Here is a 23,053-nt window from a genome sequence, read left to right as displayed (position 1 = left end):
AATGCCGTGTGTGCTGTCTCCAGCTAGCTGTCAGGCACACGCTGCTCCACGGAGAAGTCAAATTTCCTCTGAAATTGCTTACCCAAACCAGTATGGGAAGCAATAGGAAACCAGGGAGGAAGCAACCTCTCCTCTGCACTCAGAGTCCGTCCTGCCGTCAGCTACAGCATGGGACAGAAACCGTATTATTCAGATGCGGAGGTATCAAAGATGATCCTCTGAAGTCGCATCGGAGAACTTGAGGCTGGGGGCTGGCAGGAAGAAATGTAACTAACAAGACAAGCCATCCTAAGTCTGTAAAAAAAAAAAATAGAAAAAAGGAAAAAATAGAAATAGAAAAAAATAGAAAAAAAAGAAAAAGGTCGGGGGGTGGGAAGCCAGTAAGAATCAGCCTGATAAAAGGTTTACAAATGAGATGAAGAAGAAGAGGAGAAGGGGAGAGATTGTCTATGCAAGGCAAGAGACCCACGAGGCAAAGGCTGAAGTCTAGGCAGGCAGACTAGAATGTGACGAGGAAACATACTGGCTTTCTATGAAGAACAGAGCTAGCAGCAAGGAAGTAATAATGGCAGACGAGGGAGACTAGTGCCTTTTCCTTTCACGTGAACATACTCCCTTCACTAGAGCATACTCCCCTTCAGTATGAAACGAGGACCAACGCTCACAAAATTCAGTTATAAAATAGGAAGCTGCCCTTTGGCAGTCTCTTTCTAAGTGCCCATACCCATCACTTGCTCCTCAAACACTTGCTCATATGTTAGAGAAATGCTCAATCAGTCTTGCTAAAAATACTAGCAGTGAGAGCCTAGACTCATCGCTCCACAAGCGAGTGAAAGCAATCATTCTGCCTCGGTGCAAACATGCAGTATCAGTATGGGACAGACCACTCACAGCCTAGAGCTTCTACTTTCTGTGCTAATTTTTTTTAGCATATATTCTTAACAGTTGCGATTTGCTATTAGCAATCTATATTAAACATTTGATGTTTAATGGTAGCCTGCAACTCAGCTGCGTTCGGCATGGACAGGAAAGTGCTCATTGGTAGGAACCTCATAAATTGCAAGTTAAGCAGGGAACCTACGTTATAAGACACGTGCAGAAACCGCAGCACCTGAACGTAAGCTAACTCCTTCTCTACGCTGGGTATCAAAAACCAACCCTGAATAACTCTCGACATTGCAGAAGCAAGTCCCAAGAATGTGCCCGTAAAAAAAAAAAACTGGGATGGCAACAGAATTCATTTCAGAAGAGTCTTTTGAGGCAAGACTTCTTGCAGCATTCCAGTAACTCACCAACAGAAATACACTTTTGTTATCAAAGATCTCTCTGCATTACAGTTTGTGACGTGCCAGTTTCACACATTTTCTAACCCAAGACCAGCTTCTCGATGCACCCCTCGAACGCAAAAGAACGGATTTAGTCTATGCTGCCTGAACTGTACTTTCCTCGGTCAGAAGGTAACATGGTTCGTTCCGGAAAGCATCATTTTTCAGTAACAACCTTCCCCACAGGGGCCAAACATTACGTTAACCAGCCCGGGAGATACTCATGCTATTTCATACATGACGATAACAGGGCAGATACTTGCTATTTTCAATTCCTAAAGCGAGCCTCCTTTGGCAAAAGAAAACGCTATTTATTTATTTATTTAGATTTTTATTTTTTTTTTTAAACAATGCCATGGGTTGCTGTTTTCAAAGGCCTCTCTGTCTTCTCTGATGAAGACATCTCTCATGTAATTATGGAAGCTGCAGCTGTTTCCACTGACAAGCTCTCAAAGTCCTGGGCTCACTAACCTGTGACAGCCGTAATATCCAATTGCAGGTGACGGAATATTCTAGTTCTGCTCATTTCCTTTGAGGCCCAGAAAAGCTCATGACAACAGGAGTACCATGAAAGGACCCATAATATTACCTTTATTTTCAGCTTCTTCTAAGTCCTTCTCGTTTGCCAAGAGAATTTCTTCTCTCTGATCAGGTAACAAGTCAGCAAGACGATAATCAATCTCCGCTCTCTGAAAGAGAAAAGTTTCTGAACTGCATCCTTATATGAAGTCCGTGGTGTTTGACATCTGGCTCACTTCAGCTCATTTCTACTGACACATCTTCCCACCGTCTTGACTCCCTGAATGCTTGGAGCCAGCTGATTTTTTCCAGGACCCATTTGTGTTATAAACCTGTATTTTAAGGCTTGCCACCTGTTCCCAACCTTAAAGAGTGAGCACATACTGTTCTCTCACCTGCTCAGGCTGCAGAGCTGCCAGGGTCCTGCCACCAGCTCGAGCCCTTTCACCCTGCTGCTCTGCTGGAGGGCCTGCCAAAACAAACAAACAAACAAACAAAACACAACCACAAGACACGCAGACAAAGGTTACAGCCCATGTGGGAGGAAACGAACGCTAACCTTTCATCTTCCAACTCCTTACTCAAAGCAGGAAAACAGGTACGGTCCTAATAGACATATCAAAGAAATTCACTGTATGCCAGAACAGGAAAATCTGTATCAGATACCAAAATGCTGCCACGGTCCCCGAGCACAGCCCTTTTCAAGGCATCACGGAGATTCAGCAAGATCATCCAGGTCATAGGGGACAAACAAGCTCGTATCAAAGCTGCACACAGCTTGTATCAAAAAGACTTGACAAAGAGCAAAAGAATACAAGGACGGCTAAATCTCAGGAGAGATTTAGGAGAAAACTGAAAACAGGGAGGCATCCTTTGAAAAAGTTTAATTAGACAACTAACGAAAAGAGAAAAGATTGCAAAACAACACGGGAATGTACAAACGGCGCTGGAAGCCAAAAGCGGCCTGAGTAACAGCTTGCAGAATAGCTGCTCTCTCCACGCCTCTCCCTGTGCACACTGAAGGGTTCCTACGGAAGAAAGGTTTTCTTCTTGGCGTGGATATCAAAGAACCTGTCTCAAACTGAAACGATACAGAACAAGTTTTGAAACAGAAGCAGAAGTAACAAGTCAAAAGGCTCACGCAGCATTTCACTAAGGAGTTCTCAAGTAGCTCACGGATAAGCTACGTTTTCATTTTTAACTCTCTTGAAATTGTCTGTAGGACAGATGACTTGAAATGTGACTAATAGGCCCGGACTTCTATTTCAGAAGCGTCCTACAGAAATTGCCAGAGCAGGAATTCCCACGTTAAGGAAAATAACAGGAGGTAAGAAAAGAACTAGCGGACACTTGATTAAGAAGACTTAATTAAGGAGCGTTAAAACAGCTTTTTAAAGCGAGGTCATACTTTATAAAGTAGAGCGTATTTTCGTGTTCTTTGAAAAAAAGTGACACACGCGAGGAGATAAGAGTTCATTTTAAAAAGGTACCTGAATATTTAAAGCGTGTTTTGGAAGACAGAAGACAAAAGAAAGAATGGGAGTAACCACGTTCCATGGTAGAGGAAGGGTCGCAGTAAGATTTCACCTTTACTTTTGCTGTTCACCATATTTGTAATCGTCTGAGACGTGGGGTTACAAGATGAAAAGCTTTATAGCTGATACAAATTTATTGCAGTAGGACAAAGTGAAAAGCGCTGATATCGCACTTTTTCCCAGAAAGGAACTTCTCGGAAAAGGAGCTAAGTTTCCTGGTGGACGCCAACTTGAACACGAAACAGCAATGTGCCTTTGCTGCAAAAGCAGCTGAGGGTATCCTGGGTGGCATTAGGCAAAGTATTGCCAGCAGGTCAAGAAAGGCGATCCTCCGCCTCTGCTCAGGAACGGTGAGGCCGCACCTGGAGTGCTGGGCCTGGGCCTCCCAGTACAGGAGAGACCTGGACACACTGCAAAGAGTCCAACGGAGGGCCACGAGGACGGTAAGGGACTGAAGCACCTTTCCTATGAGGACAGGCTGGGAGAGCTGTGACCGTTCGGCCTGGAGAAGAGGAGGCTTGGAGGGGATCTCATCGACGTCTGTAAACACACGAAGGGAGGGTGGAAGGAAGACAAAGCCAGACTTTTCTAACTGGTACCCAAGGAACAAAAAAGGAGGCAACAGACACAGGCCGAAACATAGGATGTTCCCCTCCTGTGGTTTCCTGAACATCAGTAAATACTTTTTCGCTGTGAGGGTGACTGAGCACTAGCGTAGGCTGCCCAGGGAGGTCGTGGAGTCACAGTCTTTGTGAGGTTTCAAAACCTGTCTGGACGTGGTCCTGGAAAACCAGATCTGGGTGGCTCTGCTTGAGCAGGGGTGTTGGACCAGGTGACCTCTGGAGGTCCTTCCGACCTCAACCAGCCTGTGATTCCTTTGCAGCCGCTATGCAGCCAAATAGCGAGTACAATTCAAAGCAGATAAACGTGAAGAAATGCAGAGGCAAAAGGGGAAATCAGGCCTCGGTACTGCACATAATCCTATGAAAACATCACCTCAATGCTCATCAGCGTCGAAGAGCAACTTACACGTTTAAGCTTTTGGAAAAGGCCTAGGAAAGGCAACAAGAAACATCACCAGTCTAATCAAAACTCAAAGTTAGCCTTGCCATCTCATAAACTGAAGGTTCATTTGCATCTTGGATGCTACACAGAATTTTATTTTTGCCTATCTTAAAAAGGTCACAGTAGAATAAAAACAGTTTCAGCCAAGAGAAACAGGGATCGCCAAACTTTTGGAACAGTTTCTGTAGAAAAGGACTAAGAAAAAACCTTTTTCATGTGACAAAGAGACGATGAGGGAAAAGACGATGTCTCATATCATAAAAGTTGAACAGAGATCGATCACCCATGTTCTCTTTCCATACAGAAGGCGGGGGCATCAAAAGCTAGCAGGAAGCAAACTTCAACGCTCCTCCTGCCCACAAACACACACAAAATAAAGGAAGCAGTTCTCCACATAGTGCTAGCTCCAGAGTTTACGCACAATACCTAGTTAAGGCTCGTGACTGCTGTGACCCACGGATGCTAAGTGTTTACATGGGTTCAAAGGATATGGCCGATTTTTACAAGAAACACATTAAGCGTTTTTATACTCAAAGGCATTGGCTTGTCTTAAAGTGCAAGTCACAAGTATCGCTCTATACTCGTTCCATTCTGCTAAGACCACCGATCTTTGGTCTGACTTTCTGCGGCCCTTGTTACATTGTCACAGCAACACAGAGGCAGGAAAACATTCCTGCATACGGTAACAAAAGACCGAGTCATTAAAAGAACTTACGACAAAAACCCAAACTACACACTATCTTAGTTCAGCCGTACATTCTATATGCACGCTTTCACCCTGGAATCTTCAATAATAGATGATAACCTCTAAGACTAAAAGCAATACAAATTCTACCTAGTTCTTTGAATGCAAGTCTGATGCAGCAAGTCATCAGCTGGAAGGAACCCGAGCAGAGGATTCAAGATGTTCTATTCCAACATTAAAAGTTACCTTTCAAAAGCCGTTTGTCAAGCAGAGCGTAGTTTCCCATTTGTTGAACAGGCAGGCCTAGCCAAATTTCGACCCTAAACTTCCAGGAAATCTCTACAGCTCCCAATGTACATGTTACTTCCGTACTCACCTGCAGGTTTTACCTCTGAAAAAAAAGTTCCAACTTTCTTCCCTTCCACAACACCTGTGATGACACGACCCGAGATCTTTGGGTGGGTTCCACTTGCAATCACTGCAGAGGTGCCTCCTTGGAGGGCCCACAGAGCTGCTTTCACCTGCGATGAAGGATAGAGCCAGTTCCCGAAAATGCATTTGTTATTTGAATCCCCATGCTCAACACGAATTCTTGCTCCACTTTGATAACTTACGTTTCCCACCTGGGATTTGGTTCCAAACGTCACCGATTGTTGGTCTCCTGGGTAGGATATGTCAGTGAGCTTTGCATCATCGGATCCAGGAGGGCTGTCAAAGAGTCCTGAAATGAATAATAAAAAACTGTTAATGTTACATATCTTCTGTTCCAAAGCTCACCAGGGAAAAATAACTAAAGCCTTTGAGGCTAAAAACCTGTATTCCACTCTACAGGATTCAAAACTTCCACTGAACCCTCCTTTTGTGGAACTGAAAGGATGAAACACTAACATGCAGGCTCAAGATGCGTAACTTCACCGGAATTGTAGCTAGTGTGAGGAAACAGAATATCCACATGCTGAATAGTATCACGTACGCTGGGAAGTACCCACACTTCAGTGAGGTTAGAGAGAAAACCGGAAAGAAGTTTCCAGCTTTTATACGGTTCAGAATCAGGGCTGACACACAAGAGTGCACAACTGAACAAAGGACAGTCCTCTTCACCTAAAATCTCAGATGATATTCCCGAATGCTGTGTTGTACACTGATAAACCGGGCAACTTAGAAATATGTATAAAGGCTAACTATTGAGTTCTGCAAAGAAAGGACACAAGACTATAGACACACACTTATTCATTTTAAATAAATATTGTACTTTTATTTAACTATGTTCTGAGTTGAGCGATACTTCTGTTTACCTAACATGTAAACCCTAAACTCTACCGCCAAACTTCCCAGAAGTTCTATGCGAACAAACACGTCACAGATTAAAGCGCACAAGTGAAGAGTACCTGAACTCTTCCTTTACAGCTTGGGAAGGAAAGGACACTTCTTTCCATAAAGAAGATACCACAGCAAATGAATAAGCTGTGAGGAAATGGGAGCGGTGTTTTCGTTTGTTTTTTATTTTTATTTTTTTATAAGTTGTTTGGACTACCATTTTTGTTATTTTTTTTTCCTGAGGCAGTCATTTCAACTAGAATCAACCATGAAATCCATCTGAAACAGCTGGAAGAAACTGTGGTTATGAAAAGCCAACCTCCTTCCTTCTCGGGGCCTACAATATGGACCAAAGTCCAGAAGCCACCGAAGGAAACACGTCTGGAGATGATAAAAAGAGTACGTGATTTTGTTGATGTCCTGGTGTGAAACTGTACCTACCACCTTCCTCTTTCTAGAAAAGTACCTTCAGCATCAACAGGTGACAGACTTCACGGCAGCACAGCTCACAAGACTAGACCACTATCAGCCACACGTCTGGGAGACAGAAAAGCTAGCAAGCTCCAGGTATCTGGAAAGCAATATCCAGGACATGTAAAGTACCCATAAATCACTGAAAGACAGAATCCACTGCCGGAAGAAGCAAACGATTGTAGAATAGCGTTCGGCTTATATGCAGGGAAAGACTATGTATTTAGAATCAGGAGCGTTACTCATGACTATATACAATTCCGAGGAGCTAGCAGAAGTACTGTAGCGTCCACACAGGGCGTGCCTTCCAATCCTTTTACCGGCTTTGTTGCCCTCCTCTGTACGCTTTCAGGGATCTTAACGTTCTTTTTATATCGTAGAGCCCAGAATCGCACACAATATCGAAGGAGAGGCTTCGCCAACGCTAAATACAGTGGGAGAATCACCTCTTTTGACCAGCTGGCTACACTGTGTTTAATATATCCCAAAATGCTAGACGATAACCCGTGCTTCTGAATCCTCTAGCTAGCTTCCCAGGGCCCTGAAATTTATTTTGATTGAACACAGACTTCTTGCTGCAAACTTGTTGGTACCCACGTGAAAGAGCAGGAGTAAGGAATAATCTGAAGTTTGAACTAAGCTCGTAAGCTCGCTAGCAATGTCCCTGATCCAAGCCCCAGGCAGGTAGAAAAGCTCTCGGTAAAGATGGTCTGATCTGCAGATGGGAGCCTCTGTTCCCTTCAGAAGGCAGTCACCTGTGACTATAACCTGGCACTATTTCTTCACAACGCTGGCCTTGATCTCTCGATCACTCTACAATTCCACGAAAGGAATTGCCTCCCAAGTTGTTCTTGACTGACCGCAACTAGCGTTCCATAAAGCCCTGCAAGCACTTGTTCATTGTTTCTAGGATAATTCTTAAAGCTGAAGCGGGACAAAGTTTTGTCCACAAAGGCCTTCGGGGAGACTTCTGAAAGGAAAACCAGGCCAAACCAAAAAACTAGGAACAGCAAGCGGCGTGTACGTCGGTTTTGCTAACAGAGTAACACTAACGTACTAGGAATTTCCACGTTCTTTGCCCTCTACCTTGAAAGTGTCACCCAATTCTGTCAGTGTTCACCATCAGCTTCTTTTTTTTTTTTTTTTAAATTTTCACATGGACATCTGAGAAAAACATTTCGAGTCCCCGTCATCGAGGGAGAAGAGGAGAGGAAAAAAAAAGAGGGGGGTGGGGAAGAAGCACAGCCATTCCTTTCTTCAGTAACGTGAGCAAAAAGCTCAGGCGCTCGGCAACAACATAATCGTAGAATATCCTGAGTTGGAAGGGACCACCGAGGATCATCGTTAAGGATCACCGAGTCAAACAACGCGCTTTGAAAGACAAAACACAGAAGAACCTGCACGTTATTTAATCTCAGCTGTAGAGTCACGTGTATTTTTACCCGCTCATTTCTTCACCTGCCAGTTTATTGTGCTACAGACGTTACAGAACACACAAACTGCAAGGTTACTACTACCTTTTGTAACCGATGCGACCTTTGGTAGGGCTAGCCGTCTGAGAGAGCCACCAAAATCCCCTTCACGCCTGGATTTCACCCGGAGGTCGCTGCGACTTACCCGGACAGCTGGGACAGACGGGCTGCTCTTTCTCCTGGGAAACCTGCGACTGCAGCACGCCAGCTGCAGCTTTCCTCCCTTCAGCTGCCGCGCCACCTTCGCTCGGCGACAAACCCCGCGGGGGTCCCAGCGGCGGGGAGCTGCTTCTGCCCTGGTGAGCCGCAGGGAAAGGAGAGAGCCGGCCGTCAGCACGCGGGGGGAGGAAAACCTCCGAGGCGCAGCCCGACGATCGAGCGCAGCGAGGACCCGCGCCCGGCCGCCGCAGCCCCCACCCCTCCCGGCCCGACGCTCCGGGGAAGCGCCCCCGAAGGCTCTCGCTCGCCTCACCGCCGGCAGCCGCGCTCGCAGCCAGCGGCAACCTGCGCCTCCCGGCGCGCACGGCCCGGCCCCGGCCGCGGCCCCGGCTCGGGGAAAGACCGGCCGCGCACCACAGAACTACAGCTCCCAGCATGCCGCGGGACGGAGCAGTCCATCCGCCCCAGAGGGGAGTCGGCCAAGCGCACGCAGCCGCCCCCCCCCGCGCCGCTTCGCCCCCCTCTCCCCCAGCCCTCCGAAGCCCCGCGCAGTGCAGACCCCGCCGCACGCCCGGCCCGGTCCGCTCCGCTCCGGCGCCGCCCCCGCCCCGCACAAGGGCCGTTTCCGCAGAAGCCGCCGACCGCGTGGCGCCCCAACCGCCCGCCGCCTCGCCCCCTCCCGGCCCGGGGCGGCGCCGACCACCAACCTCGTTGCGGCACCGCGCCGCGGCGGCCCGGCCCGAGCTGAGCCCGGCGCGGCCCGGCCCGACAGCTTCCGCCCATAGTGCCGGCAAGCCCTGCACGGCACCTCCGCCCTGGGTTCCTCCGAGCCAATCACGGAGCGTTTCCGCCCTGAGTTAAGGCTAGCCGTGACGCCACATCCGCCCTCACGGTCCAGCCAATCACGGCGCCGCTTCCCTGTGGGAAGGCGACCCTGAGGCTGCCTCCGTGCTGCCTTTTTTTTATTATTATTTTTTTTTTTTTTTAAAGAAGGCGCGGGTGTTCTTGGTCCTCTCTCGTCAAGTCTATCTGCGAGAAACATCTCAAATAATTTTCTTGACACACGATCTTCTGTGAGGCTATTTTATTCGCGGTTGCAGTGGCGGGCGTCCTGCCGATCAGGAGCGCATTGCAGTAAGCACAGCATCAACTTTTATTCCCTATTCCCCGACACCTGATCCCCTCCCCTGTATGTACCATGTATGTACAATTTTACTTCTTTTTCAACCCTTTAATTTCTCCCTTCGTATTTCCTTTTTTTTTTTTTTTCCTTTCTTATGTTTCAGGAACCTGTGATCTTTGTTTTACCGTGCCCACGCTGCTCAACCTGTTTTTCCTCAAGCTTCTGCCTTATTTCGGAACAGTGAGGCCGCCTACTGTCCGCTTACCCACGTGGCGTTTCTCCTCATTATGACTGCACAGCTACCTCGGAATACAGAAAATTAGTTCTCTACTGCAAAAACACAACTTAGTTTGTCACAGCTCCCTCCTCTCCTTTCCTTACTCCTACTGTTGTTTTTGCACCTCTTCACGTACCGCGCTCTTGAGTTTCTCCAACGTTAAGGCGCAATAGTCTTCTTCGGATGTCACGGGGGATGGGAGGCGTACAACGCCATTATTTTTACAATACCAACAAATAGTTGTTTGAGCCAATTCTGTTCAGGTAACCACGAAGTTAGTATCTCCCACATGTTTCTAAATGCCCAGGAACTGTCATCTTGAGCTACTCTATGTAGGATCTTTCCCCCCCCACGCCCCCCAGTATACCTTTTTTTCCCCCCAAATATCAGTCAAATCCGTCCCGTTTGATCTACATCTATACAGCAACTAGCATTAATTACAGTGCACGCTCCTCCTTATGAGGTTATTAATGAATCTAATACTATTCGATTCTACGGTGCTATTTTTGCAAACTTATCAAACTTATTTTCTAGTTCTTCAGTTATAGCGGAGATATTTGCAATAGCTTTTTCTAATTCACCCACCCCTCACCGAGGTAAAAACCACCTTGCAAAGCTGTGAAATACTAGAGAATTTTACTAGAGAATTGTCTGGAGTCCGCTTAATCCTGCGTGTGGTCTCAAGGGGGCTTTGGCTTTGTGGGTCTTCAATAATAGTCACGTTTGGAATTATTGCCTCCAGGGTGCAAGCTCCCTTCCATCCCAGGGGCAACACCTTCCTGGCTTTATTGCCACGTAGCCAGTACCACCTCTCGCCATTTGGGACAGGCCATCCAGGTGCAGGATTCTCACGTCGCATCTGGCACGCGCTATGTATATTAGCGTTCCTGTGGCTACCATATTTGGTGCAGCGTGGATTATTCCCTGCGTGGATAATTCCACACCCAGGGTCAGTACTATCGCCCCCTGAGTTTCTATCAATGTTGTTTAAAAGGCACCTTCGATAACGCGGTATATTGTAGCCAGGATTACGCGCAGGGAGCGTGAGAAACACTCCGTAGCCAGTAGCTTAGGCTCAGGCGAGGATCTCAGTGAAGTAGTAATTTATTCGCGATCGCAATGGCACGCGTCCCACAAGCAGGAGCGCGCCTACTAGTCACACAGTACGGTTTGTGTACTTTCTTTCTCGACGACCGGGACCCTCCCCTGTTTCCCCACTGACTGGGTATTCCGGGTTCACAACCTATCCGACGCTTCACAGACACTACGTGGCCTTCAGTTGCCGGCCTGTTCAATTTCAAATTTCTTTTGACTTTTTTACTGTTTGAAGTGGTAATGTTTCTTCACTTATCTGACTTGACGCCGTGATTTTCACCTAGCTGCTCTGAGGGGTCCGGTTGTCTGCATTTTACAAGGTTGTCCGTTAAGCTTTCTTATCACTGCGAGCCTATCTCAACACCGCATTCCTTCCCTCTAAACAACGTAACTCTGCAAAAACAACATTTTTATTCCCACAATTCCCCCCTTTTCTTCTTTATAAACTGTTGATTTTTGCAAAACTTTTCTCTGCGGTGTAATTTGGTAGATCTCTTCCTCTTCTTCACCTTCTTTGCTTTCCATCCCCTCTAATATCATCGCCTTACGTGAGTAAGGTGGTGGCTCCACTGTCATTTCTTTCGATAGTGCAGTTTCAGTGAGCCGCTGTACTAGTCCTTTTACACAGGGGATAATGCAACAACCAAGGGCCGTCAAAACTCCTGATACTACGATCAAGGACGCAGATACGGACGCTAGGATCCCTTTCCATTTACCAAACCAAGATTCCGAACATCCCGCGAAGGAAGGGCCGGTTCCTAATTACTCTGCCAATTCACTGGCAAGGGCGGGAAGCCCTTGCAACGCTCTAGTTACTGTGCCATCTGGGGCAGTATTGTTGGGTATAAAAGTGCAACAATGGTTGCTCAGTATCACACACACACACACACACACACACCTCCTTTCTCCGCGATCAACATATCTAATGCTATTCTGTTTTCCCAAGCCATTTTGCTGGTGGCATCTAGTTGTTCAGCGATTTCTCTTATCGCATCCCTTGTATGATTTATGAATATCTGCTGACTATAATAAATACTCTTATTGATTGTTACCCACCAGAACAGCGACTCAAACCCTGCAGCAATGTGATTCCTGGCTTTCTGTTCATCGGGAACTCCTCTAGGCACCCCAACAGAATCTATGTACACTCTATCATCAAATGATATTCCTAAGCCTCTTTTACTTCTTCTGTGTATTTGTGATGTTTCTCTTTCAAATGCCAGGGTGAAGGGTATAGCTAATTGAACAAGTGCAAAAGTGCCTCCCCAATTAGATGGTAGGGTGGACCATAAGATCTTCCCTCTGCAGTACCACCACAGATCTGCCCTGGGGATCTCAAGTCTTGAGCAGTTTCCCATCAGGTCCTTGGTAGCATTCAAGGTCCTTGTGCACAAGGCAAATTCTCCCAGATGCCGGGTAGCGCTCACACCCTGCCGTGAGAGGCAAGCTGCATGGTCACCTGTAGCTGTAGAGAATGCAGGGGGAACCCTGATATTGCTATCACGCAAGGAAGGGAACAGCAAAGAGAGAGACTTACAGGCCTCATTTCCCCAGGCAGTCTTTTCTTGGTACAATGCAATCATACATCGCATCCCCTGGGAATCCCTGGTCCACCCCAATGGGAAGAGCACTATCCGGGCAATCGGTCGTCCCGAGGCACAAGCATAGCAAGTGCTACGGTTGAGACTCTGGACAGCATATTTGACCCATTCTATCCAGGCATTCACATCCCCATACCCTGTTTCAATCTCAAATGTTTGAACTGCCACATTTCAAAGAGAGCCTCCTGTTTTCTCTCCTGTTTTCTCCTTGAGTTTCTCCCTTTCTCTGATGGCAATAGAGGATCGTTTCCATACAGCTGCTCTCAATCTGGCTGTTGGGTGTCTCCCAGTTACTTGTTCTCTCTGCTCAGTTGTCATTGGGCATTTAAATCTCCACAAGCTAACACCTCACAAGCATCAAACATGACAGATTGTGGTACATAACCCTCTGTCACATTCACCCCTATTTTGACGGGGTATCCCATCTTACTATTATCTGGTCATGCCTTTTCCAAGTTGCCAATTGACCAAGGCCTTCTCTGAGGCCTACAGTCACTAGAAACAAAATTAATAGTTGATTTTTCCCGGTCATTATTTTTAACCCTTAGGTTTCCAAATAATTACCAATACAAAGAGTAAGATATATGTACCCTACTACTAGAACAAAAACCCCTTGGGAGCACTTTGATTCGCTATAGGCCAGTCCTTTCTCTCAATCACAAGTCACACTCATTAGTTACCTGTGAAAATAAAAGGTTAGTTTACAACTGTAAGCTTTTATCCTGCTCACAGTCCACTACAAGATTTTTCTCTTCGATTTCAACTTCCAACAAGTCTTCTGTAGGAACAGCTTCCCAGGTACTAGGGTCGACGGATGCCTTCACTCGAGTATAGTGAGTCCAGCCTTTTTGTGCAGTTCTTACGGCTGTTTCAGTGGTTAGTAGTACTTGGAATAGTCCTTCCCATTCAGGCTGGAGTTTTGATTCTTTCCAGGTCCGAATCAGGACCCAATTTCCTGGTTGATGGTGGAGAATGGGGAATTCCAAAGGTGGGGTTTGAGCCAACAACCCACGGGTCCTGAGAGATGACAAAGAAGAGGACAACCCCAGAATACAGTTCTTAGGAAACTTCTCTTGTTTTGAATTGTGGTATCTCATCCCTTCTGCCCAGATAGGGGAATCCGAACAGCATCTCATACGATGAAATTCCTATATCGTTTCTTGGTGCTGTTTGAACCTGGAGGAGTGCTAAAGGTAATCATTCTACCCAAGGAAGTTGGGTTTCTAACACTAACTTAGTTAATTGCTTCTTTAATGTCTGGTTCATTCACTCTACCTTCCCAGAAGAGGAGGGGTGCCAGGGGGTGTGAAAATTCCATTGAATCTCTAAGGCCTGCATTAGCCCTTGCAGTACTCGTGAAGCGAGATGACTTCCGTGACCTGAATCAATGTTTTCAACTATCCCATATCTAGGGACTATTTGCTCCGGTGATACCTTAGCCACCGTGTTCGCAGTGGCAGATACCGAGGGGAAAGCTTACACCCATCCGGTCAACTAGGACAAACAAGTACTTTAGTCTCCCTACTTTAGGTAACTCGGTAAAGTCTACCTGTATGCTTTGGAAAGGTCAAATCCCTGGCTCCCGTCCCCCTCTAGATGGGTTACGGATGACCTTTTTATTTACCTTTTGACATACGGTACATCCTCTGCATATTTGCTTCGCTACAGTGTATACTCCTACACAGACATACTTTCTTAGCACAACATCACACATTGCTTGCACCTCCCAGTGACTCTCTTGATGTAAAACAGTTAATATTTGCCTCATTGGTGCTTTATTCAGCATTTCTCTCCCATCAGGGAGTATCCATTTTCCCTCAGACTTCGTGGTGCCTGATTCCTTAAAAAAAAAAAAAAAATCTCTCAAAACTTTTTAATTCTTTCTTAGTTTTCAACAATTCCCTGAATCCTCTCTGGATTTATTCTTTGTTTTCCCTCAGACATTAGATGCCTTAAATACCTGACTTCTCCTTCTACATATTGTAATTTCTTTTTCAATACTCCCGAGCCGAATAGCTTGTCAGTAGCTTCCTTCACAACTCTTTTCTCCTGTCCTGACAATAAATGATCATCTACATATTTGTAACAGTAATACCTCCTCGGGAGGTTGTAATTGCTCCAAAATCTGTTCTAGAACTTGCCCAAATAAATTGGTGGCCCTGTAAACCCCTGAGGTAAAACTGTCCATCTGTATTGTTGCTTCCGCCCCCATTTCAGGGTCTTTCCAGTCAGAGGTGAATAGATCTTTGCTCTCAGGGCCTGAGAGCACTCCATTAATAACACTGTTATTCCAGTCTAAGAATTTGCTATTTGAATGCCCAATTTCATCATCAAATCCCTTCCCTACAAGTTAGTCCCTGCCTTTGGTACATACAGTAATTGCCCAGTAATCATTTTATCCCCTACTCTCAGCCTGGTATCCCCCAAAAGTGGGGCTGTTATCCCAGCCCCTTCTACCCCCATCACTTTTAGGGTTTCATTAGTTAATTTAATCCCTGATACTTTACAAGCCAGTAATGATCTAGCTGCCCCAGTGTATTGGGTTCACATACCAAGGTTTGGGGGGGGGAGAGGGGGGGTGGAGCAGGCTGCCCCCCCCCCCCCCCCCCATACTTGGGAAACTGACCAAACATCACAGCAAATATACCAAAACTTCTAGACTGTTACTTAGATAATGCCTTCATCCTCTTTCCCTGCTCATTCAACTTCAAACAGCTCTGTCAAACACTACATACCCCACCTTTAACACCTTCAATAACCCTTTTTAACACTTCTATCTTTCTCCAGCCTGTACTTTCCCATTTTCCTTCTCTCCTCCTTCTTCCACTCTGGATATTCCTATTTGAAACGGCCAGCCTGGCCACACTTCAAAGCCTGTCTTTCCTTGCCTGCTATTCCTTCATCTCTCTTCCTCTCCTTTCCATCCTGGCCCTGACTCCCCCAGATGATTTTCTTCCTCTCTCTCCAACCCTCTGCCTCACTACCTGCTACACTGTCAATACCATTAGTTTCGCTCTCTGCTTTTCCTTCTCATCTCCCCTCCCGATATACACCTCCAGGGCCTCCCGCAGGAGGGCCCCCCACAGTGACTGTTCACTACAACCCCCACCTTCTGGAGCTTTTTCTGTGTATCTTGCCAGGCTTTAATCACAAAATGAACTTTCAAGAGACCTTGGGATACCAGGTCCTTGGGATTCATCCACGAGTACTTTCCCATTCTGACCCCAAATCTCTCATATGATTTCTGTGTTGTGCATTATTATTATTCCAGCCAGGATCAGCAAGGATCCTACTAGTTGTTACCTCACAAAGAAGGACGTACCTATCTCTACTTGGAAACGCATCAGTCCGTAGACTCTGACCCACCTAAAGACCCCTGCAACTCACTGAAGCAAAAACAAAGCACTTACCCCAAACTGCAGCCCAGGCAGAATGAGCTCTCTGATGGGATGCCTGTGACTCAATTACCATTAGGCCCTGCCTGGAACCCAAAGCCAATCACCTGGGAAAGGGGAGGGGCAAAGCACAAGAAAGTAGAAAGCAGAAAGAGAGCAGGAGAAGCAGCAGCTGTTTTTCTTTTCCTTTATTTTTTTCTAGCTTATCTGAACAGCATGCAGAGTGCAGACCGGAGAACTGGCGTCTCTCTAGAAGCAACAATACCAATGCTTTTGCTTCAGCTTTGAATATTGAAATGACAATATGAGAAAGCAAGTTACTGAAGCTAACTGGAATTAGCTCAACTTTTCTTCTGCACAGGAAGAAAAATCTAGCAGCATAACAGATTACACCCCAAAACCAAAATCAATGTAGTAACATCACTCGCAGGAAAAAATGTAGTAAATGATGTAGTAACATCACTCGTGGCCCCGAGGCGCCTGCAGTACCCACTTTTCGCCACCAGGTGGCGGCAGAGGGCGCCAGGGGGCGGCACAGCGCATGCGCGGCCCCGGGGCGCCTGCAGTACCCACTTTTGGCCACCAGGCGGCGGCAGAGGGCGCCAGGGGGCGCCACCGCGCATGCGCGGCCCCGGGGCGCCTGCAGTACCCACTTTTGGCCACCAGGCGGCGGCAGAGGGCGCCAGGGGGCGCCACCGCGCATGCGCGGCCCCGGGCCGCCTGCAGTACCCACTTTTCGCCACCAGGCGGTGGCAGAGGGCGCCAGGGGGCGCCACCGTGCATGCGCGGCCCCGGGGCGCCTGCAGTACCGACTTTTGGCCACCAGGCGGCGGCAGAGGGCGCCAGGGGGCGCCACCGCGCATGCGCGGCCCCGGGGCGCCTGCAGTACCCACTTTTGGCCACCAGGCGGCGGCAGAGGGCGCCAGGGGGCGCCACCGCGCATGCGCGGCCCCGGGGCGCCTGCAGTACCTACTTTTCGCCACCAGGCGGCGGCAGAGGGCGCCAGGGGGCGCCACCGCGCATGCGCGGCCCCGGGGCGCCTGCAGTACCCACTTTTGGCCACCAGGCGGCGGCAGAGGGCGCCAGGGGGCGCCACCGCGCATGCGCGGCCCCGGGGCGCCTGCAGTACCCACTTTTCGCCACCAGGCGGCGGCAGAGGGCGCCAGGGGGCGCCCCCGCGCATGCGCGGCCCCGGGGCACCTGCAGTACCCACTTTTGGCCACCAGGCGGCGGCAGAGGGCGCCAGGGGGCGCCACCGCGCATGCGCGGCCCCGGGGCACCTGCAGTACCTACTTTTCGCCACCAGGCGGCGGCAGAGGGCGCCAGGGGGCGCCACCGCGCATGCGCGGCCCCGGGGCGCCTGCAGTACCCACTTTTGGCCACCAGGCGGCGGCAGAGGGCGCCAGGGGGCGCCACCGCGCATGCGCGGCCCCGGGGCGCCTGCAGTACCCACTTTTGGCCACCAGGCGGCGGAAGAGGGCGCCAGGGGGCGCCACCGCGCATGCGCGGCCCCGGGGCACCTGCAGTACCTACTTTTCGCCACCAGGCGGCGGCAGAGGGCGCCAGGGGGCGCCACCGCGCATGCGCGGCCCCGGGGCGCCTGCAGTACCTACTTTTGGCCACCAGGCGGCGGCAGAGGGCGCCAGGGGGCGCCACCGCGCATGCGCGGCCCCGGGGCGCCTGCAGTACCTACTTTTCGCCACCAGGCGGCGGCAGAGGGCGCCACAGCATATGCGCGGCCCCACGGTGCCTGCAGTACCCACTTTTGGCCACCAGGTGGCGCAGAGGGCGCCAGGGGGCACCACAGCGTATGCGCTGACCCAAGGCGCCTGCAGTACCGGATTTTCACCAGCAGGTGGCGGAAGGGGGCATTCAAAGGCGCTACCGCGCATGCGTGGCCCCGCCGCCTGCAGTACCCGCTTCTCGCCGGCAGGATGCGTCCTGAGGGCAGCAGGGACGGCTTCCCAGACCATTTTCCCAGAGAAAGCACAAACGAAAACAGCAGAAATTTGCACCCCACGCCGCCTCAGGGAGGAAGGGTCTGCCTTGAGCAACGTGCCGCTCACGGCTGGGAAGCTGAGCGGCGGCAAGCTGTAACAGTACATTTTTTTATCAGGACAAAAAAGACAGGGAGATAATAACAACGAACCCAACGTGGGCAACGGGATGCTCTGAGCCCAACGACCACAACTCCCGGCTTGCTGGGGGAATGGTGCTCCTGGCGGCTTGACACTGCCGACACCATGGAGCCAGCCCCAGGCTTCCCCACCTGCAGCCCAGCACCCGCAGACCTGTGCCTGCCACCCCATGCCACCCCCGCCTGGGCTTTCCTTGCCCCAGCCGCCAATCCCCCGGGACCCGGCCTCCACAACGCCATCGCCTGCCCTGGGGGTCCTGCCGGGAACCCCCAGCCCCCTCCCCACTTGCGCCTCTGCAAGCAGCCCCCACCCCACAGAGCAGTCTCCCCACCCCAGGTAGCAAAGACAGCAGCGAGCTGCCCTCCCCGTCCCACAATAGGCAGCTGCCCCCCCACCTGGCAGGGCTGGCCCCGCACTCCGGCCGACAGACAGGGGGCCACCCCCTCTCCATACCCACCCCGCTACGGAACCTGCACCCACACACAGACGGCGAAAGCCACTTCCTGGGATGGCAACCACCAAAGGGGGCACGGGCCGGAAAGCAAACTTTATTAAACTGCTGTGCAGGACTCCGGGGAGGGGGGCTGCGGTGGGGCTCCCTGCCCGGTCGTTCTCCCCTTCCCCTGGCGGGCAAGGCAAAGAGCGGCGTCCGTCTGTCCGTCCCTGCGTGGGGAGCGGATGCTGGAAGTGGGCTTCTCACTGTCGCTGCTTTGGGTAGTTGCAGAGTAATTGCCTGAAGTAACTAGGCAAATTAAACTCATATTCACCTTTTAAAGAAAGCGTACAGCATCGAAGCTTTCAGGGTGGAGGGCAGCTGCGCTACCTAAGCATTCCCTAGGCCTCCAACTTTACGTGCTATCGCACTAGGGGAACTCGGTGTGCTGACTCCAAGGAAGGGGAGGGAGCGTAAAGCGGAGTGGAAACACCACGGATAGGCTCTGCAACCAGATGGGGATCCGATGCTCTCGTGCACACTGAGACCCACTGATAAGCTGAGACACACTGATAAGCTGCACCTTTGCTACCCTGAGCCAACGACCTGTCATGTTTTTAACAAAACACTGTACTCTAGGGAACTTTTGCTCATTCTAGTATCATCATAATACCAAAACACACCTCCATCCCAAAAGGTCCGTGCCTCCAAGGGACGACCACCCCTCACTGAGGGCGTGCTATGAATTTCTCAGACCCCTTACCTTTAAACAAAAGCAAGAAAACTTTTCACCAATCATAACCAAGGTATGCCTGACGAGAGTCACTCAAGCCCCACCTAAAGGAGAGAAAATAATGTAAACTGTCTGAAGTGAAAGGGGATGTTAGGGAAGATACCATCACGAAGGATACCTTTCTGACTTCTGGGATCAGTCGACGGGCTGAGCCTCTCTTCCCCCTGCCACCCTCCGCACTGGGACTCTGTGGGGTAACATTTGAACACTGCCCTTCATTGCATTGTTCCCAGCCGTGACAGTTCTCATTAAACGTGACTAGACCAAGGGCGTGCTACATTATTTAGGTGAATCTGTGACCATGATAGGTCAGTACCCTGAATCCGACCACAACTGTAACAGTTACTCAGCTATGCCCCTTAACGTGACAGTATTTCATAGGGAAAAACATTAAGCCTAAGATTTCCCATGCCTAAGGCCCTAGGGGTCAGGCAGAGAAGGAACCCGAGACTCTTAGCTATGCAACTCCTGAGAATCGCAGCTTACAGTTAGTCACTCACTGTCTTCCGGTCTCACAGAATGAGGCAGAGGTATTATTAATTCCTTCTCCATCTCTCTGGAAAGAGCTTTTCTCCTATCTGTGACAAAGGAAAAAAAAAAAGTTGCGATCATGGGAGTCATTACACAAAGCCACAATCTGTGAATTCACTACTACAGTTAAGATCATTTTTAGTCAAAAAACACCTCGGCAGCAATGTTACCACTGCAAACAGCGCGGCAAGAAAAATTCCACTCAAGGTAAAGGAAAGGGCGAGCTAAAAGGACGAATGACGTGACCAAAGGCAACTGCAACAACCATCTGGTAGATGGTTGTCCACAGCCCTTGGATTTCATGGTTGTCTTTCCTGACAAATGAATCCTGGAAGAACAGAAAAGATACACAAGGTGTCCTTTGTGGAGCCTTTGGGGAGACTACTGAAAGGAAAACCAAACCAAAAAACTAGGGACAGCAAGCGGCGTGTACGTTGGTTCTGTTAACAGAGTGACACTAACATACTAGAAATTTCCACGTTCTTTGCCCTCTGCCTTAAAAAAGTCACCCAATTCTGTCAGTGTTCACCGTCGCCTTTTTTTTTTTTTTTTTTTTTTAATTTTCAAACATTTCGAGTCCCTGTCATCAAGGGAGAGGAGGAGAAAAAAAAAAAGAGAGGGATGAGGGGGGAAGAAGCACAGCCATTCCTTGCCTCGGTAACACGAGCAAAAAGCTCAGGCGCTCGGCAACAATGCGCTTTGAAAGACAAAACACAGAAGAAACAGCACGTTATTTAATCTCAGCTGTAGAGTCACGTGTATTTGTACCTGCTCATTTATTCATCTGCCAGTTTATTTTGCTACAGACGCTACAGAACGTAGAGACTGCGAGGTTACTACAACCTTTTGTAACCGATGCGATCTTTGGTAGGAATAGCTATCTAAAAGAGCCAACAAAATCCCCTTCGTCAACAGCCATTTGAACAGCCTGGTTCGATACGCTCACAGAGAGACCCATGAAAAATCCACCCTTTCTTTCAGAAAAGTAAATAAATACATACATACATACGAGATGGTAAGGAAGAAAAGCTGAACACACGGGATGCAGTCCTTTGCCAAGGGGCAGATCCAACATCAGCACAAGGAGCTTTGGGGCATGTGAGCTATCATCTACACCAGCCATCGGGACAAGCCAAACGCACGCACACGAGCCTCGATTAAAAAACAAACAAACAAACAAAAAAACCCAACACGTTAAGTTCCTTTATAGCTTATGGTAGTACCAACCTACAGCTTAGATGCAGTTGGATTGCATCAGCTTAGGGACTGCCTCCTTCAAAACGCACAGGGCGGTGGGAAAACCAGTCTCGAAAACCTGTTGCCTAACAGGAGACTGTTGCCTGCTCCTCCACAGGTTACATTCTTCCAAGCATCGTCCTGTTCCTGGATTTTACCAGCCACAACAGGATGGTCCCACTGGCATGAGTCGGGGACGCTTCGCACGGGGTTTATTTGACGCTGAAGTAAGTCTTCTGTGGGTATAAGTAACGCAGCACGAGATGGAAAGTAAGCTAAGGTACCGTCTGCGGCACAACGCTTGTGCGATATTGGACCTGAGGGGACCAGTCAAAGCCTGCAATAATCGCTGAGCGGGTGGGTAAGTAGGGAGCCCTACGGGAAACAGAGCTTGTGTTCTGCAAAGCTCTTTTCCCGTCAAGAAGAGGACCTTTTCTATTCAGCGTCTTTACCGAACTTTAGGCTACTTCCTATTCGCTTTGGCAAGTTAGCCTCCGTAGAAGCCAAGAGATTTTAAACTGCCAAGCACCATTTATAGTTCCTGTCCTCCGATGACAGGGAATTTCAATCAGGGTGCTAGTTAATAGGAAAGTCTGGCTCTGTTTCACGCAAATCAAGTACCTAACCACAGACAGGAGTCTGCAGAAAGAACGCTTTAAAAGATGAATTTAAAGAGAGGGATGATACTCACTTTTCCAACATTTCTGCAATGACTGTGGCAAAAAAGGCTGAACCAGGGACGTCTCTATCATTCCCTCTAGGATTTAGCAACTCCATACAGTTATGGGTCAAATACCACAGCTTCAACGCAAGGCAGACCTCGAAGGTCACGTTTCTGTCTGCGTACCGAGTTCCGCTGGAAAGCCCCCAGCCGCTCAATTCCCAAGCAACTTTGCCACGGCCAGCGCTTACCTGGAGTTTTGCTTTCTCTCGCTGCTCAGTACAGGCTCAAGGCCTCTTTTGTTGCACACAGTTCAAGCAAAACTCTCGGGGCATAACCAACAGACAGACAGACAGGCAGAAATCACCTCTCACGTCTGTCTTGACCGACCACAACCAGCGTTCTGGAAAGCCCCGCAAGCACCGGTTTATTTCTAGGACAACTCTGAAAGCTGAGGCAGGACAAAGGTTAGCCTCTTGTACCACAGACTGAGCAACAAAGAGACAGAGCTCAACAGGCCAATTCGTTCTAGGTCTAAGAAGCTACTACAGCTTGGCAGGCACTACATGGCTTTCCTTTAAGCTTCCCACGCCGAGCAGTTCGCGCTTCTGCAAATTTGATTAAGCCTTTGAGCCTGGGCTGCAGGAAGTCTACGAGCACGCCTCGGTTTCACCCGGAGGTCGCTGCGACTTACCCGGACAGCTGGGACAGACGGGCTGCTCTTTCTCCTGGGAAACCTGCGACTGCAGCACGCCAGCTGCAGCTTTCCTCCCTTCAGCTGCCGCGCCACCTTCGCTCGGCGACAAACCCCGCGGGGGTCCCAGCGGCGGGGAGCTGCTTCTGCCCTGGTGAGCCGCAGGGAAAGGAGAGAGCCGGCCGTCAGCACGCGGGGGGAGGAAAACCTCCGAGGCGCAGCCCGACGATCGAGCGCAGCGAGGACCCGCGCCCGGCCGCCGCAGCCCCCACCCCTCCCGGCCCGACGCTCCGGGGAAGCGCCCCCGAAGGCTCTCGCTCGCCTCACCGCCGGCAGCCGCGCTCGCAGCCAGCGGCAACCTGCGCCTCCCGGCGCGCACGGCCCGGCCCCGGCCGCGGCCCCGGCTCGGGGAAAGACCGGCCGCGCACCACAGAACTACAGCTCCCAGCATGCCGCGGGACGGAGCAGTCCATCCGCCCCAGAGGGGAGTCGGCCAAGCGCACGCAGCCGCCCCCCCCCGCGCCGCTT

General features: G+C 49.7%; 2 long non-coding RNA genes across 6 annotated transcripts; one reads left to right on the top strand and one right to left on the bottom strand.

Moving 5' to 3' along the window:
* The first annotated feature begins 9,260 nt into the window (after positions 1-9,260).
* Positions 9,261-12,123, top strand: LOC136788927 (uncharacterized). Its single transcript, XR_010827543.1, has 2 exons — positions 9,261-9,682; positions 9,835-12,123. It is a non-coding gene; the product is annotated as an uncharacterized lncRNA (long non-coding RNA).
* Positions 12,124-18,705: 6,582 nt separating this feature from the next.
* LOC136788925 (uncharacterized) lies at positions 18,706-22,846 on the bottom strand. 5 transcript variants are annotated; one of them, XR_010827533.1, is made up of 3 exons: positions 19,890-22,846; positions 19,522-19,590; positions 18,706-19,447 (listed from the first exon to the last, which is right to left on the bottom strand). It is a non-coding gene; the product is annotated as an uncharacterized lncRNA (long non-coding RNA). The 5 variants fall into 5 exon arrangements; XR_010827534.1 differs by having other exon boundaries at positions 19,904-22,846; XR_010827532.1 differs by having other exon boundaries at positions 19,522-22,846.
* Between the last annotated feature and the right edge of the window lie 207 nt (positions 22,847-23,053).

The sequence above is a fragment of the Anser cygnoides genome, chromosome Z, assembly GCF_040182565.1.
Source record: "Anser cygnoides isolate HZ-2024a breed goose chromosome Z, Taihu_goose_T2T_genome, whole genome shotgun sequence".
Classification (NCBI taxonomy): Eukaryota; Metazoa; Chordata; class Aves; order Anseriformes; family Anatidae; genus Anser; species Anser cygnoides.
This window is presented reverse-complemented; position numbering and strand designations above follow the sequence as displayed.